Raw genomic sequence first — 16,241 nt, forward strand, 5'->3', positions numbered from 1 at the left:
ACTGTGAGCCCCCCGTGGGACAACCGATCACTTTTTAACCTCCCCAGCACTTAGAACAGTGCTTTGCACATAGTAAGCGCTTAGTAAATGCCACGATTATTTTTATTATTATTAAAATGAGGATTAAGACGGGGAGCCCCCCGTGGGACAACCTGATCACTTTGTAACCTCCCCAGCTTTTAGAACAGTGCTTTGCACATAGTAAGTGCTTAATAAATGCCACCATTATTATTATTATTATTACTAATAATTATTATTAGCAATATTAGTAATATTATTATTACTACTAATAATAATAATAAAATGAGGATTAAGACGGTGAGCCCCCCCGTGGGACAACCTGATCACTTTGTAACCTCCCCAGCGCTTAGAACAGTGATTTGCACATAGTAAGCGCTTAATAAATGCCACCATTATTATTATTAAAATGAGGATTAAGACGGTGAGCCCCCCGTGGGATAACCCGATCACTTTGTAACCTCCCCAGCGCTTAGAACAGTGCTTTGCACATAGTAAGCGCTTAATAAATGCCACCACTATTATTATTATTATTATTATTATTATTATTATTAAAATGAGGATTAAGACTGTGAGCCCCCCTTGGGCCAACCTGATCACCTTGTATCCCCTCCAGCTCTTGGAATAGTGTTTCGCACATAGTAAGCGCTTAACAAATACCATCATCATCATCGCAATGATCTTACAGTCTCCAGGCTGAAATCTAAATCCCTCACATCATCCTGAAACCTTGGCAAATTCAATCACTTTAGATTCCCTATGAAACTCCTTTAATCGAATCCAATTCATTCCTTGCCTTTGCTTTCTTATTCATTCATTCATTCGTATTTCTTGAGCGCTTACTGTGTGCAGAACACTGTACTAAGCGCTTGGGTAGTCCAAGTTGGCAACATTTAGAGGCGGTCCCTACCCAACAGTGGGCTCACAGTCTAGAAGGGGGAGACAGACAACAAAACCAAACATATTAGCAAAATAAAATGAATAGAATAAATATGTACAAATAAAATAGATAAATATCAATCAATCAATCGTATTTACTGAGTGCTTACTGTGTGCAGAGCACTGTACTAAGCGCTTGGGATGTACCAGTTGGCAACATATAGAGACGGTCCCTACCCAACAGTGGGCTCACAGTCTAAAAGGGGGAGACAGAGAACAAAACAAAACATATTAACAAAATAAAATAAAAAGAATAAATATGTACAAATAAAATAGATAAATATCAATCAATCGTATTTATTGAGCACTTACTGTGTGCAGAGCACTGGACTAAGCGCTTGGGAAGTACAAGTTGGCAACATCTAGAGACGGTCCCTGCCCAACAGTGGGCTCACAGTCTAGAAGGGGGAGACAGACGACAAAACAAAACATATCAACAAAATAAAATCAATAGAATAAATATGGGAAAGTAAAATAAATAGAGTAATAAATCCGTACAAACATATATACATATATACAGGTGCTGTGGGGAGGGGAAGGAGGTAAGGTGGGGGAGAGGAAGGAGGGGGCTGAGTGTGGGAAGGCCTCCTGGAGGTGAGCTCTCAGTATTCATTCATTCATTCAATCGTATTTATTGAGCGCTTATTGTGTGCAGAGCACTGTACTAAGCGCTTGGGAAGTCCAGGTTGGCGACAGATAGAGACGGTCCCTACCCAACAGCGGGCTCACAGTCTAGAAGGGGGAGACGGACAACAAAACATATTAACCAAATAAAATGAATAGAATAAATATGTACAAATAAAATAAATAGACAGAGTAACAAATCAGTACAAACGTATATACATGTGCTGGGGGGAGAGGAAGGAGGGGGCTGAGTGTGGGAAGGCCTCCTGGAGGAGGTGAGCTCTCAGTATTCATTCACTCATTCAATCGTATTTACTGAGCGCTTACTGTGTGCAGAGCACTGGACTAAGCGCTTGGGAAGTACCAGTTGGCGACAGATCAATCAATCAATCAATCGTATTTATTGAGCGCTTACTATGTGCTTGTATTGGGAAGTACAAATTGGCAACACATAGAGACAGTCCCTACCCACCAGTGGGCTCACAGTCTAAAAGGGGGAGACAGAGAACAGAACCAAACATACCAACAAAATAAAATAAATAGGATAGAAATGTACAAGTAAGACAAATAAATAAATAAATAGAGTAATAAATATGTACAACGGCAGATAGAGCCGGTCCCTACCCAACAGCGGGCTCACAGTCTAGAAGGGGGAGACAGACAATAAAACCAAACGTATTAACCAAATAAAATAAATAGAATAAATATGCACAAATAAAATAAATCAATGGAGTAATAAATCTGTACAAACATATCAACATGCGCTGCGCTTAGTACAGTGCTCTGCACATAGTAAGCGCTCAATAAATACGATTGATGATGATGATGGGGGGAGAGGCAGGAGGGGGCTGAGTGTGGGAAGGCCTCCTGGAGGAGGTGAGCTCTCAGCAGGGCTTTGATGGCTTGAGCCCGCTGTTGGGTGGGGACCGTCTCTAGGTGTTGCCAACTTGGACTTCCCAAGCGTTTAGTACAGTGCTCTGCACACTGTAAGCGCTCAATAAATACGATTGAATGAGTGAATGCCCTGGGCCTGGCGGTTACTAAAGGCTGCGGCCCGGGGCGTGGAGGAGGAGGAGGAGGAGCGCTTAGCACAGTGTCCCGCGCCTCCGACGCGGGCCTGGAGGGCTGCCCGGAGGAGGAGGAGGAGGAGGAGGAGGGAGCGGGAGAGACTCACCTGTCGCCCCTGCAACGTCCGCGCGCCGCCGGCCCGCAGGATCAGCTGATCCGCCCCTGGCCGCGAGGGGGCGGAGCGGGGCGGGGATCGCGCGGGGGGCGGGGCTTAGGGAGGGCGGAGCCAATGGGAGGCCGGGGGCGGGGATTAGGGCCTCGGAGGGTGGGGAACTCGGGCGGAGTCAATGGGAACCGGGGGGCGGGGCTTCGGGCCTCCGGGGGCGGGGCTTCGGGCGGGCGGAGCCAATGGACGCCGGGGGTGGGGCTTCGGCGGGAGGAGTCCATGGGGTGTTGGGGGCGGGGCTGTGGGGCTGAGGACTGGCCGAGCCAATGGGGCGCCGGGGGGCGGGGCTGCGGGCCTCTGTGGGGCGGGGCTGCGGGCGGGAGCAGCCAATGGGGCGTCGGGGGCAGGGCTGCGGGGCTGAGGACGGGCCGAGCCAATGGGGCACCGGGGGGCGGGGCTGCGGGCGGGCCGAGCGAATAGGGCGCCGGGCCTCTGGGGGCGGGGCTTCAGAGGCGGGACTTCGGGACTCTGGGGGCGGGGATTCGGGAGGGCAGAGCCAATGGGCGCCTGGGGGCGGGACCACGGGCCTCTGGGGGCGGGGCTTCGGGAGGGTGGAGCCGATGGGAGGCCGGGGCGGGGATTAGTGCATCTGTGAGCGCGGCTTCTGGAGGGCAGAGCCAATGGGGGCTGGGGGCGGGGATTAGAGCCTCTGGGGGCGGGGCTTCGGGCCTCTGGGAGCGGGGTTCGGGCGGGAGGAGCCAATGGGAGGCCGGGGGCGGGGATTAGTGCTTCTGGGGGCGTGACTTCTGGAGGGCAGAGACAACGTGGGCCGGGGGCGGGGACTAGGACATCTGGGGGCGGGGCCTCGGGCGGGAGGAGCCAATGGGTGAAGGGTCGGGGATTAGGGTCTCTGAGGGCGGGGCTTCTGGAGGGTGGAGCCAATGGGAGGCCGGGGGCGGGACTCCGGGCCTCTGGAGGTGGGACGTCGAGAGGGCGGAGCCAATGGGAGCCGTGGGCGGGGCCTCGGGCGGGCGGGCCAATAGGCGCCGGGGGCGGGGCTTCGGGCTGCTATGGGCGGGGATTCGGGAAGGCGGAGCCAATGGGAGGCCGCTGGGGGCGGGGCTTCGGGAGGGCGAGCCAATGGGAGCCGGGGGCGGAGCTTCGGGTCTCTGGGAACCCATGAGCCACGGCGTATACGGACGCGGGGGGCGGGGTCTCTAGGGGAGGAGCTTAGCGACGCATGGGGTGGGGCCTAACAACGTCAGTGGGCGTGGCTTTTAGCGACTAGCCAATGGAGGCGGGGCTTAGCGATGTAGGGGCGGAGCGTGTTGACGTCGGGGGCGTGGCTTCTGTGCATCGGGGTAGGCGGGGCCCCTGGGGGCGCAGCCGGGCCGGCGGACGGCGGCTCGTTGGAGCCAAACGGCGCCGCGGTGGCGCCCTTCGCGCGCTTGGGGCCCAAGAAGCGGATTGGCTGCGGCCCAGCGGATGACGTCACCCTCCCCCTCTCTCCCCCCCCGCCCCTCCTCAGCCCTCCTCGGAATAACAATAATAATAATAATAATAATGATCGATATTTCTTAAGCGCTTACTACGTGCAAAGCACTGTTCTAAGCGCTGGGGAGGTTACAAGGTGATGAGGTTGTCCCACGGGGGGCTCACAGTCTTCATCCCCATTTTACAGATGAGGTCACTGAGGCCCAGAGAATAATAATAATAATTATAATGATAATGATGGCATTTATTAAGCGCTTACTACGTGCAAAGCACTGTTCTAAGCGCTGGGGAGGTTACAAGGTGATCAGGTTGTCCCACGGGGGGCTCACAGTCTTCATCCCCATTTGACAGATGAGGGAACTGAGGCCCAGAGAAGATAATGATAATAATAATAATAATGATGATAATAATAATGATGGCATTAATTAAGCGCTTACTAAGTGCAAAGCACTGTTCTAAGCGCTGAGGAGGTTACAAGGTGATCAGGTTGTCCCACGGGGGGCTCGCAGTCTTCATCCCCATTTGACAGATGTGGGAACTGAGGCCCAGAGAAGATAAAGATAATAATAGGACATTTATTAAGCTCTCATTATGTGCAAAGCACTGTTCTAAGCACTGGGGATGTTACAAGGTGATCAGGTTGTCCCACGGGGGGCTCACAGTCTTAATCCCCATTTGACAGATGAGGGAACTGAGGCCCAGAGAAGATAATGATAATAATAATAATGATGATGATAATAATAATGATGGCATTAATTAAGCACTTACTACGTGCAAAGCACTGTTCTAAGCGCTGAGGAGGTTACAAGGTGATCAGGTTGTGCCACGGGGGGCTCACAGTCTTAATCCCCATTTTCCAGACGAGGTCACTGAGGCCCAGAGAAGATAATGATAATAATAATAATAATGATGATAATAATAATGATGGCATTAATTAAGCGCTTACTACGTGCAAAGCACTGTTCTAAGAGCTGAGGAGGTTACAAGGTGATCAGGTTGTCCCACGGGGGGCTCGCAGTCTTCATCCCCATTTGACAGATGAGGGAACTGAGGCCCAGAGACGATAAAGATAATAATAATAATGGTATTTATGAATAATAATAATAGTGATAATAATAAGAATAACAATAATGGCATTTATTAAGCTCTCATTATGTGCAAAGCACTGTTCTAAGCACTGGGGAAGTTACAAGGTGATCAGGTTGTCCCCTCCCCACAACACCTGTAGATATGTATATATGTTTGTACGGATTTATTACTCCATTTATTTATTTCATTTGTACATATTTATTCTACTTATTTTATTTTGTTAATATGTTTTGTTTTGTTGTCTGTCTCCCCCTTCTAGACTGTGAGCCCGCTGTTGGGTAGGGATCGTCTCTATATGTTGCCAACTTGTACTTCCCAAGCGCTTAGTACAGTGCTCTGCACACAGTAAGCGCTCAATTAATACGATTGAATGAATGATTAGAACTCATGACCTTCTGACGCCCAGGCCCGGGCTCTGTCGATTTGGCCCTGCTGCTCCTCATGTATTCTCATCCTGCCTCCGCCTTGTCTGCTGTGTGACCTTAGGCAAGTCACTTCACTTCTCTGGGCCTCAGTTCCCTCACCTGTGAAATGGTAATTGAGAATGCTTCCCGATGTGCAGAGCACCGTACTCGGTGCTTGGGAGAGGATAATACAACAATTAACAGACACATTCCCTGCCCACAACGAGGTTTCAGACTAGAAGGGGAGACGGATATTAATATAAGGAGAAGTTACTGCTTTGTGGAGGCCAGAATCAATCAATCAATCAATCAATTGTATTTATTGAGCACTTACTGTGTGCAGAGCACTGTACTAAGCGCTTGGGAAGTACAAGTTGGCAACATACCCAACCCAACAGCGGGCTCACAGTCTAGGAGAAGCGGCCTGGCTCAATGGAACGAGCGCGGGCTTTGGAGTCAGAGGTCATGGGTTCAAATCCCGCTCTGCCAACTGTCAGCTGTGTGACTTTGGGCAAGTCACTTCACTTCTCTGGACCTCCGTGACCTCATCTGTAAAATGGGGATTAAGACTGTGAGCCCCCCGTGGGACAACACGATCACTTTGTAACTTCCCCAGTGCTTTGTACATAGTAAGCACTTAATAAATGCCATTATTATTATAGAAGGGGGAGACAGACAACAAAACGAAACATATTAACAAAATGAAATAAACAGAATAGTAAATATGTACAAGGACAAAAATAGATTAATAAATCTGGACAATAAATCTCCCAGCTAGGCGACCGAGGTATTTATAATTCCCATTATGGGATCTGTGGAGCTCTTATTCTGTGTCGAGAACCGTTCTTATCACCGGAATTTGACCTTCAACTCTCCCTCCTGCCATCGTCCCTTCTGTTTTTAGAAATTTCGTTGCTCACTGTGACCAGAGCCGTAAGTGGCCCAGGAGACGCTTCCGTCTTATTGATATTATCCTGCGGAAACTCGAGTCGCGAGGGGTGGACCGAAGCCAGCAGAGCATTGCTCTGGACCTCCATAAAACTGTGCTCCAGGCTACACATGGTGGAAGTCCGGCTTCTTCTCCCTTATGATACACACTCATCCCAGATTTTGATGGAGTTTCAGAGAAGAGGGGAGATAGAGAAGCATTCATTCATTCATTCAATCGTATTTATTGAGCGCTTATTGTGTGCAGAGCACTGGACTAAGCGCTTGGGAAGTCCAAGTTGGCAACAGATAGAGACGGTCCCTACCGAACAGCAGGCTCACAGTCTAGAAGGGGGAGACAGATGACAAAACAAAACGTATTAACAAAATAAAATAGAGTAGTAGATATGAACAAGTAAAATAAATAGAGTAATAAATCTCTACAAACATATATACAGGTGCTGTCGGGAGGGGAAGGAGGTAGGGTGGGAGGGATGGAGAGGGGGAGAGGAAGGAGGGGGCTCAGTCTGGGAAGGCCTCCTGGAGGAGGTGAGCTCTTGGTAGGCCATTCTGCTCAGTAGAAGCATTCATTCATTCAATCATATTTATTGAGCGCTTACTGTGTGCAGAGCACTGGACTAAGCACTTGGGAAGTACAAGTTGGCAACAGATAGAGACGGTCCCTACCCAACAACGGGCTCACAGTCTAGAAGGGGGAGACAGACAACAAAACAACACATATTAACGAAATAAAATAAATAGAATAAATATGTACAAATTAAATCAATAGAGTAATAAATGTGTACAAACATATATACATATATACAGGTGCTGTGGGGAGGGGAAGGAGGTAAGGCGGGGGGATGGGGAGGGGGAGGAGGGGGAGAGGAAGGAGGAGAAGCAGCATGGCCTAGTGGATAAAGTCTCATTTTGTCTCATGCCGTCGAGTCATTTCTGATCAATCAATCAATCAATCAATCGTATTTATTGAGCACTTGCTGTGTGCAGAGCACTATACTAAGCGCTTGGGAAGTACAAGTAGGCAACACATAGAGACGGTCCCTACCCAACAGTGGGCTCACAGTCTAGAAGGGGGAAACAGATAACAAAACAAAACGTATTAACAAAATAAAATAAATAGAATAAATATGTACAAATAAAATAAATAGAGTAATAAAGGCGTACAAACATATATACATATATACAGATGATGCGGGGAGGGGAAGGAGGTAAGGTGGGGGGATGGGAAGGGGGAGGAGGGGGAGAGGAAGGAGGAGAAGCAGCATGGCCTAGTGGATAAAGTCTCTTCTTGTCTCATGGCCTTATTGATTTATTTGTACATATCTAGTCTATTTACTTCATTTTGTTAATACGTTTTGTTTTGTTGTCCATCTCCCCCTTCTAGACTGTGAGCCCACTGTTGGGTAGGGACCATCTCTATATGTTGCCAACTTGGACTTCCTTAGCACTTACAGTGCTCTGCACACAGTAAGCACTCAATAAATATGATTGATTGATTGATTGATTGAGTCATTTCTGATCCTTCGCGACACATCGCTCCCAGAACGCCCCGCTCTCCATCTGCCATCATTCCAGTAGTGGATCCAGAGAGTTTTCTTGGGAAAAATCCAGAAGCGGTTGACCATCGCCGCCTTCCGTGCAGCTAACTCAAGTCTCCACCCTCGACTCTCTCTCCTGGGCCGCAGTTGCCCAGCACAAGGGAGTTTTGACTTACAGCATTCATTCGTTCATTCAATCGTATTTATTGAGCGCTTACTGTGTGCAGAGCACTGGACTAAGCGCTTGGGAAGTCCAAGTTGGCAACATATAGAGACGGTCCCTACCCAACAGCGGGCTCACAGTCTAGAAGGAGGAGACAGACAACAAAACAAAACATATTAACAAAATGAAATAAATAGAATAAATATGTACAAATAAAATAAATCAATAAGGCCTGCCCCTCACTAGTCACTGGCCAAGCTAGGAACGGAATGGGTAGGCCTCTGTTTCACTCTCCTTCCCGTAGGAGAGACTGGTAGAGGATTAGAAATCAATCAATCAATCAATCAATCAATCAATCGTATTTATTGAGCGCTTACTATGTGCAGAGCACTGTACTAAGCACTTGGGAAGTACAAATTGGCAACACATAGAGACAGTCCCTACCCAACAGTGGGCTCACAGTCTAAAAGGGGGAGACAGAGAACAAAACCAAACATACTAACAAAATTAAATAAATAGAATAGATATGTACAAGTAAAATAAATAAATAGAGTAATAAATATGTACAAACATATATACATATATACAGGTGCTGTGGGGAAGGGAAGGAGGTAAGATGGGGGGATGGAGAGGGGGACGAGGGGGAGAGGAAGGAAGGGGCTCAGTCTGGGAAGGCCTCTTGGAGGAGGTGAGCTCTCAGCAGGGCCTTGAAGGGAGGAAGAGAGCGAGCTTGGCAGATGGGCAGAGGGATTGGGGGCATTTCAGGCCCGGGGGATGACGTGGGCCGGGGGTCGATGGTGGGACAGGCGAGAACGAGGTACGGTGAGGAGAACGAAGTACGGTGAGAAACTCTCCAGATGTGAGAGGGTAGTATGTCCTGGGAGTCGGAGGACCTGGGTTCTAATCCTTGCTCCTCCACCTGTCTGCTGTGTGATCTTGGGGATGTCACTTCACTTCTCGGAGCCTCCATTCCCTCGTCTGTAAAATGGGCATTAAGAATGTGAGCCCCATTTGGGCCAGGGACTGTGTCCAACCCAATTTGCCTGTATCCACCCCAGCGCTTAGTATGGTGCCCGGCACCTTAAGTGTGAGTGCATAACAAATACCATAGTTGTTCATTCATTTCATTCTATCGTATTTATTGAGTGCTTACTGTGTGCAGAGCACTGTACTAAGCGCTTGGGAAGTATAAGTCGGCACCATATAGAGACGGTCCCTACCCAACAATGGGCTCACAGCCAGAAACAGGCTCACAGTCTAGAAACTAATTCTATCAATCAATCAATCAATCAATCAATCGTATTTATTGAGCGCTTACTGTGTGCAGAGCACTGTACTAAGCGCTTGGGAAGTACAAGTGGGCAACATATAGAGACAGTCCCTACGCAACAGTCTAAAAGGGGGAGACGGAGAACAAAATCAAACCTACTAACAAAATAAAATAAATAGAATAGATATGTACAAGTAAAATAAATAAATAAATAGAGTAATAAATATGTACAAACATATATACATATATACAGGTATATATATATATATATATATACAGGTATATTCTAGACTGTGAGCCCACTGTTGGGTAGGGCCATCTCTATATGTTGCCAAATTGGACTTCCCAAGCGCTTAGTACAGTGCTCTGCACACTGTAAGTGCTCAATAAATATGATTGAATGAATGAATGAATGAATAAGGCACAGTTATTATTATTATTATTATTATTATTGTTGTTGTTATTATTATTATTATTATTATTACAACATAATTCGGCTTGGCTTAGTGGAAAGAGCACAGACTTGGAAGTCAGAGAACGTGGGTTCTAATCCCGCCTCCGCCACTTCTCTGCTTTGTGACCTTGGGCAAGCGACTTAACTTCTCTGGGCCTCGGTTACCTCATCTGGAAAATGGGGATGAAGACTGTGAGCCCTTCGTGGGACAACCTGCTTACCTCAGAACAGTACTTGGGGCATAGTAGGTGCTTAACAAATATCATTATTATAATTAATTTGCAGAAACAGTGACCATCCATAGTGAGCTCCCGTCTAGAGGGGGGAAGACAGACATTAAGATGAAATATTAAAAATAAAAATAAGTCGATTGATCGATTGAACCCGGGCCTTCTGATTTCCAGACCCGGGCTCTCTCTCGCCGGGACCCACAGTGAAGCTCACTCTTTAGCCAGCTGCAGACGCGGCATTTTTTGTTCCTAGCGGCCTGGTTTCCATCTGGGTCAGACGCAATTAGGTTTTTTCCTCCTCCCCGAGATAAGTGCCCGGTGAAGAAAAGCCCGAACCCAAGGGAAAAAAAGATGCTGAGACTTGGGGAAAATGACACCCAGGTGAAAGAAGGCAGATGTTGACCGGGGTGGTCAGCTGCATCTCGGGTTTATGGTTAGATCTTTCCCCCATGGGTTTCCATAGCTCCGCTCCTCTTCATCCTGGGCCTCAAAGTCATTAGCGGATTTTATGAGTAATGGCCAGGTGGCAAGGCCATCCGCAGACGCTGACTCCGTTTCTAGAACGGTGCTTGGCACATAGTAAGTGCTTAATAAATATCATTAGAAAGGGAAGGACGCATGGACACGCGAGCAGAGGTTTGTAGCACGAGCTAGGGTAGGGCTTTGGGGAGAGACTTGCTTTCAAATGAAGATAATAATAATAATAATAATAATAATGGCATTTATTAAGCACTTACTATGTGCAAAGCACTGTTCTAAGCGCTGGGGAGGTTACAAGGTGATCAGGTTATCCCACGTGGGGCTCACAGTCTCAATCCCCATTTTACAGATGAGGTAACTGAGGCCCAGAGAAGTTAAGTGACTTGCCCAAAGTCACACAGCTGACAATCGGCGGAGCCGGGGTTTGAACCCATGACCTCTGACTCCAAAGCCCGGGCTCTTCTCCACTGAGCCACGCTGCTTCTCCAAGATGTGAAGGAAAATGTGGTTTGAATACAGGGATCTTTTTTTCCCCCCCAACCTGCTGAATTGCTGTGCTAGAGCAAGCGTGGTTTGTGGAGAGAGCGCTCGTCTGGGATCTGTGTGTGTGGCTTTGGGCAAGTCGCTTAACTTCTCCGGGCCTCAGTTCCCTCATCTGTAAAATGGGAATTAAGACTGTGAGCCCCCCGTGGGACAACCTGATTACCTTGTATCCCCCCAGTGCTTAGAACAGTGCTTGGCACATAGTAAGCGCTTAACAAATGTCATTATTATTATTATTATTATTATTATTATTATTATTATTATTATCTGGAAGGACCTGGGTTCTAATCTTGGCTCCTCCACTTGTCCGCTGACCTTGGGGGCCTTCCCAGACTGGGCCCCTTCCTTCCTTTCCCCCTCGCCCCCCTCTCCATCCCCCCATCTTATCTCCTTCCCTTCCCCACAGCACCTGTATATATGTATATATGTTTGTACAGATTTATTACTCTATTTATTTATTTATTTTACCTGTACATATCTATTCTATTTATTTTATTTTGGTTAGTATGTTTGGTTTTGTTCTCTGTCTCCCCCTTTTAGACCGTGAGCCCACTGCTGGGTAGGGACCGTCTCTATATGTTGCCAACTTGGACTTCCCAAGCGCTTAGTCCAGTGCTCTGCACACAGTAAGCGCTCAATAAATACGATTGATTGATTGATTGATTGACCTTGGGCAAGTGACTTCACTTCTCTGTGCTTCAGTTAGACCCATCATCGCCCCAGTGCTTAGTACAGCGCCCGGCACATAGTAAGCGCTGAACAAAGCCTTCCCAGACGGAGCCCCCTCCTCGCCCTCCTCATCCCCACCGCCTTACCTCCTTCCCCTCCCCACAGCACCTGTATATATGTTTGTATGGATTTATTACTCTATTTTATTTGTACATATTTATTCTATTTATTTTATTTTGTTAATATGTTTGGTTTTGTTCTCTGTCTCCCCCTTCTAGACTGTGAGCCCAGTGTTGGGTAGGGACCATCTCTACATATTGCCAACTTGTACTTCCCAAGAGCTTAGTCCATCATCATCATCATCATCAATCGTATTTATTGAGCGCTTACTGTGTGCCGAGCACTGGACTAAGCGCTTGGGAAGTCCAAGTTGGCAACATATAGAGACAGTCCCTACCCAACAGTGGGCTCACAGCCTAAAAGGGGGAGACAGAGAACAAAACCAAACATACTAACAAAATGAAATAAATAGAGCCTTCTCTAAGTGGCTTAGAGAAGCAGTGTGGCTCAGTGGAAAGAGCACGGGCTTTGGAGTCAGGGGTCATGGGTTCGAATCCCAGCTCTGCCAATTGTCAGCTGGGTGACCTTGGGCAAGTCACTTCTCTGGGCCTCAGCCCCCTCAGCTGGAAAATGGGGATTGAGACTGTGAGCCCCCCATGGGACAACCTGATCTCCTTGTAACCTCCCCAGCGCTTAGAACAGTGCTTTGCACATAGTAAGTGCTTAATCAATGCCATCATTATTAGTATTAACAGGCCAGGCCCAGGTCCAAGCCATACGCTCCAAGTGAGGCGACAGCGGATGTAAAATCAGCTATGACACCGGGGGACGGCCCGATCGAGTCACCGAGAGCACGGGGGAGGGAAAGGTGCCCCTTGGCCCACTTGGAGAGGGGGCACATGGTGGGATGGAGCCAACTCCTGCCCTCATCCCGTCACTCATATCGCTCTGCACACTGTAAGCGCTCAATAAATACGATTGAATGAATGAATGAATGAATACCACAATTATTACTATCATTTCTGGTTTTTACAGCTTCAGAGGGAAAACTGGGCAACCCTCCATTTTCCCAACTATAGCAGGGAGGTGAAATCTTTGCGAGCAAGGGACACCGAGGCATCAATCCAGCAACAATCAAGTAGTCGAGAAGCAGTGTGTCTTAGTGGACGGAGCCCAGACCTAAAAACCCTGCTAATCCCAGCTCTGCCGCTTCTCTGCTGTATGACCTTGGACACATCACTTCACTTCTCTGCGCCTCAGTCCCCTTACCTGTAAAATGGGGATTGAGATTGTATTTGTTAAGCGCTTACTCTGTGCCAAGCACTGTTCTAAGCTCTGCGGTAGACACAGGGTAATCAGGTTGTCCCACGTGGGGCTCACACTTTTCATCGCCAATTTACCGATGAGGTAACTGAGGCACAGAGAAGTGAAGTGACTTGCGTGGCTCAGTGGAAAGAGCCCGGGCTTTGGAGTCAGAGGTCATGGGTTCAAATCCCGGCTCTGCCAACTGTCAGCTGTGTGACTTTGGGCAAGCCACTTCACTTCTCCGGGCCTCAGTTACCTCATCTGTAAAATGGAGATTAAGATTGTGAGCCCCAAGTGGGACAACCTGATCACCTTGTATCCTCCCCAGCGCTTAGAACAGTGCTTTGCACATAGTAAGCACTTAACAAATGCCATCATTATTATTATTACCATTAATCCCAGCTCTGCCACTAGTTTGTTGTACGACCTTGGGCACGTCATTTCACTTCTCTGTGCCTCAGTTCCCTTACCTGTAAAATGAGGATTGAGATCGTGTTTGTTAAGTGCTTACTCTGTGCCAAGCACTGTTCTAAGCCCTGTGGTAGACACAGGGTAATCAGGCTGTCCCACGTGGGGCTCACACTTTTAATCTCCAATTTACAGATGAGGTAACTGAGGCACAGAGAAGTGAAGTGACTTACGTGGCTCAGTGGAAAGAGCCCGGGCTTTGGAGTCAGAGGTCATGGATTCAAATCCCGGCTCCGCCAACTGTCAGATGGGTGACTTTGGGCAAGCCACTTAACTTCTCCGGGCCTCAGTTACCTCATCTGTAAAATGGAGATTAAGATTGTGAGCCCCAAGTGGGACAACCTGATCACCTTGTATCCTCCCCAGCGCTTAGAACAGTGCTTTGCACATAGTAAGCACTTAACAAATGCCATCATTATTATTATTACTATTAATCCCAGCTCTGCCACTAGTTTGTTGTACGACCTTGGGCACATCATTTCACTTCTCTGTGCCTCAGTTCCCTTACCTGTAAAATGGGGATTGAGATCGTATTTGTTAAGCGCTTACTCTGTGCCAAGCACTGTTCTAAGCTCTGGGGTAGACACAGGGTAATCAGGTTGTCCCACATGGGGCTCACACTTTTAATCGCCAATTTACAGATGAGGTAACTGAGGCACAGAGAAGTGAAGTGACTTGCGTGGCTCAGTGGAAAGAGTCCGGGCTTTGGAGTCAGAGGTCATGGGTTCAAATCCCGGCTCCACCAACTGTCAGCTGTGTGACTTTGGGCAAGCCACTTCACTTCTCCGGGCCTCAGTTACCTCATCTGTAAAATGGAGATTAAGATTGTGAGCCCCAAGTGGGACAACCTGATCACCTTGTATCCTCCCCAGCGCTTAGAACAGTGCTTTGCACATAGTAAGCACTTAACAAATGCCATCATTATTATTATTACCATTAATCCCAGCTCTGCCACTAGTTTGTTGTACGACCTTGGGCACATCATTTCACTTCTCTGTGCCTCAGTTCCCTTACCTGTAAAATGAGGATTGAGATCGTGTTTGTTAAGTGCCTACTCTGTGCCAAGCACTGTTCTAAGCCCTGTGGTAGACACAGGGTAATCAGGCTGTCCCACGTGGGGCTCACACTTTTAATCTCCAATTTACAGATGAGGTAACTGAGGCACAGAGAAGTGAAGTGACTTACGTGGCTCAGTGGAAAGAGCCCGGGCTTTGGAGTCAGAGGTCATGGATTCAAATCCTGGCTCCGCCAACTGTCATATGGGTGACTTTGGGCAAGCCACTTAACTTCTCCGGGCCTCAGTTACCTCATCTGGAAAATGGGGGTTAAGACTGTGAGCCCCAAGTGGGACAACCTGATCACCTTGTAACCTCCCCAGTGCTTAGAACAGTGCTTTGCACATAGTAAGCGCTCAATAAATGCCATTATTATTATTATTAAAGTCACACAGCAGATGAGTCGCAGAGCGGGGTTTAGAACCCACGACCTCTGACTCCCAAGCGTGTGAGTCCTATGTTGAAAAGGGACTGTGTCCAACTTGTTACCATGTATTTACCCCAGCGCTTAATACAGTTCCTGGCCTATAGTAAGCGCTTAACTGATACCATTCAAAGAATAGTACAAATAAAAAGATAAATAAGCTATAAATCAATCAGTGGTGTTTATTTTGTGCTTATTGTGTGCACAGCTCCATACTAAGGGCTTAGGAGAACATCATACCACAGATTTGGGTGAAATGTTCTCTGCCCACAATGGGCTTCCAATATAAATGAATGAATGAAGCAGCATGCCTCAGTGGCAAGAGCCTGGCCGTGGGAGTCAGAGGTCGTGGGTTCTAATCCTAGCTCCGCCGCTTCTAAGCTGTGTGACCTTGGGTAAGTCACTTAACTTCTCTGGGCCTCAGTTACCTCACCTGTAAAATGGGGATGAAGACTGTGGGCCCCATGTGGGACACCCTGATAACCTTGTATCTACCCCCCAGTGCTTGGCACATAGTAAGAGCTTAACAAATGCCATTATTATTATTATAATGAATCAATCAATCAGTAGTATTGACTCAACGCTCACTCTGTGCTGAACACTGTCCTAAGTACTTGGGTCAGCGAGTTCTTCGACATGACCCCGGACTTGGAGGAGTTTACAGTCTACTAGGGAAATAATAATAATAATGGCATTTATTAAGCGCTTACTATGTGCAAAGCCCTATTCTAAGCGCTGGGGAGGTTACAAGGTGATCAGATTGTCCCACGGAGGGGGGCTCACAGTCTTAATCCCTATTTTCCAGATGAGGTCACTGAGGCCCAGAGAAGTGAAGTGACTTGCCCAAAGTCACACAGCTGACAGTTGGCGGAGCCGGGATTTGAACCCATGA

The sequence above is a fragment of the Tachyglossus aculeatus genome, chromosome 7, assembly GCF_015852505.1.
Source record: "Tachyglossus aculeatus isolate mTacAcu1 chromosome 7, mTacAcu1.pri, whole genome shotgun sequence".
Classification (NCBI taxonomy): domain Eukaryota; kingdom Metazoa; phylum Chordata; class Mammalia; order Monotremata; family Tachyglossidae; genus Tachyglossus; species Tachyglossus aculeatus.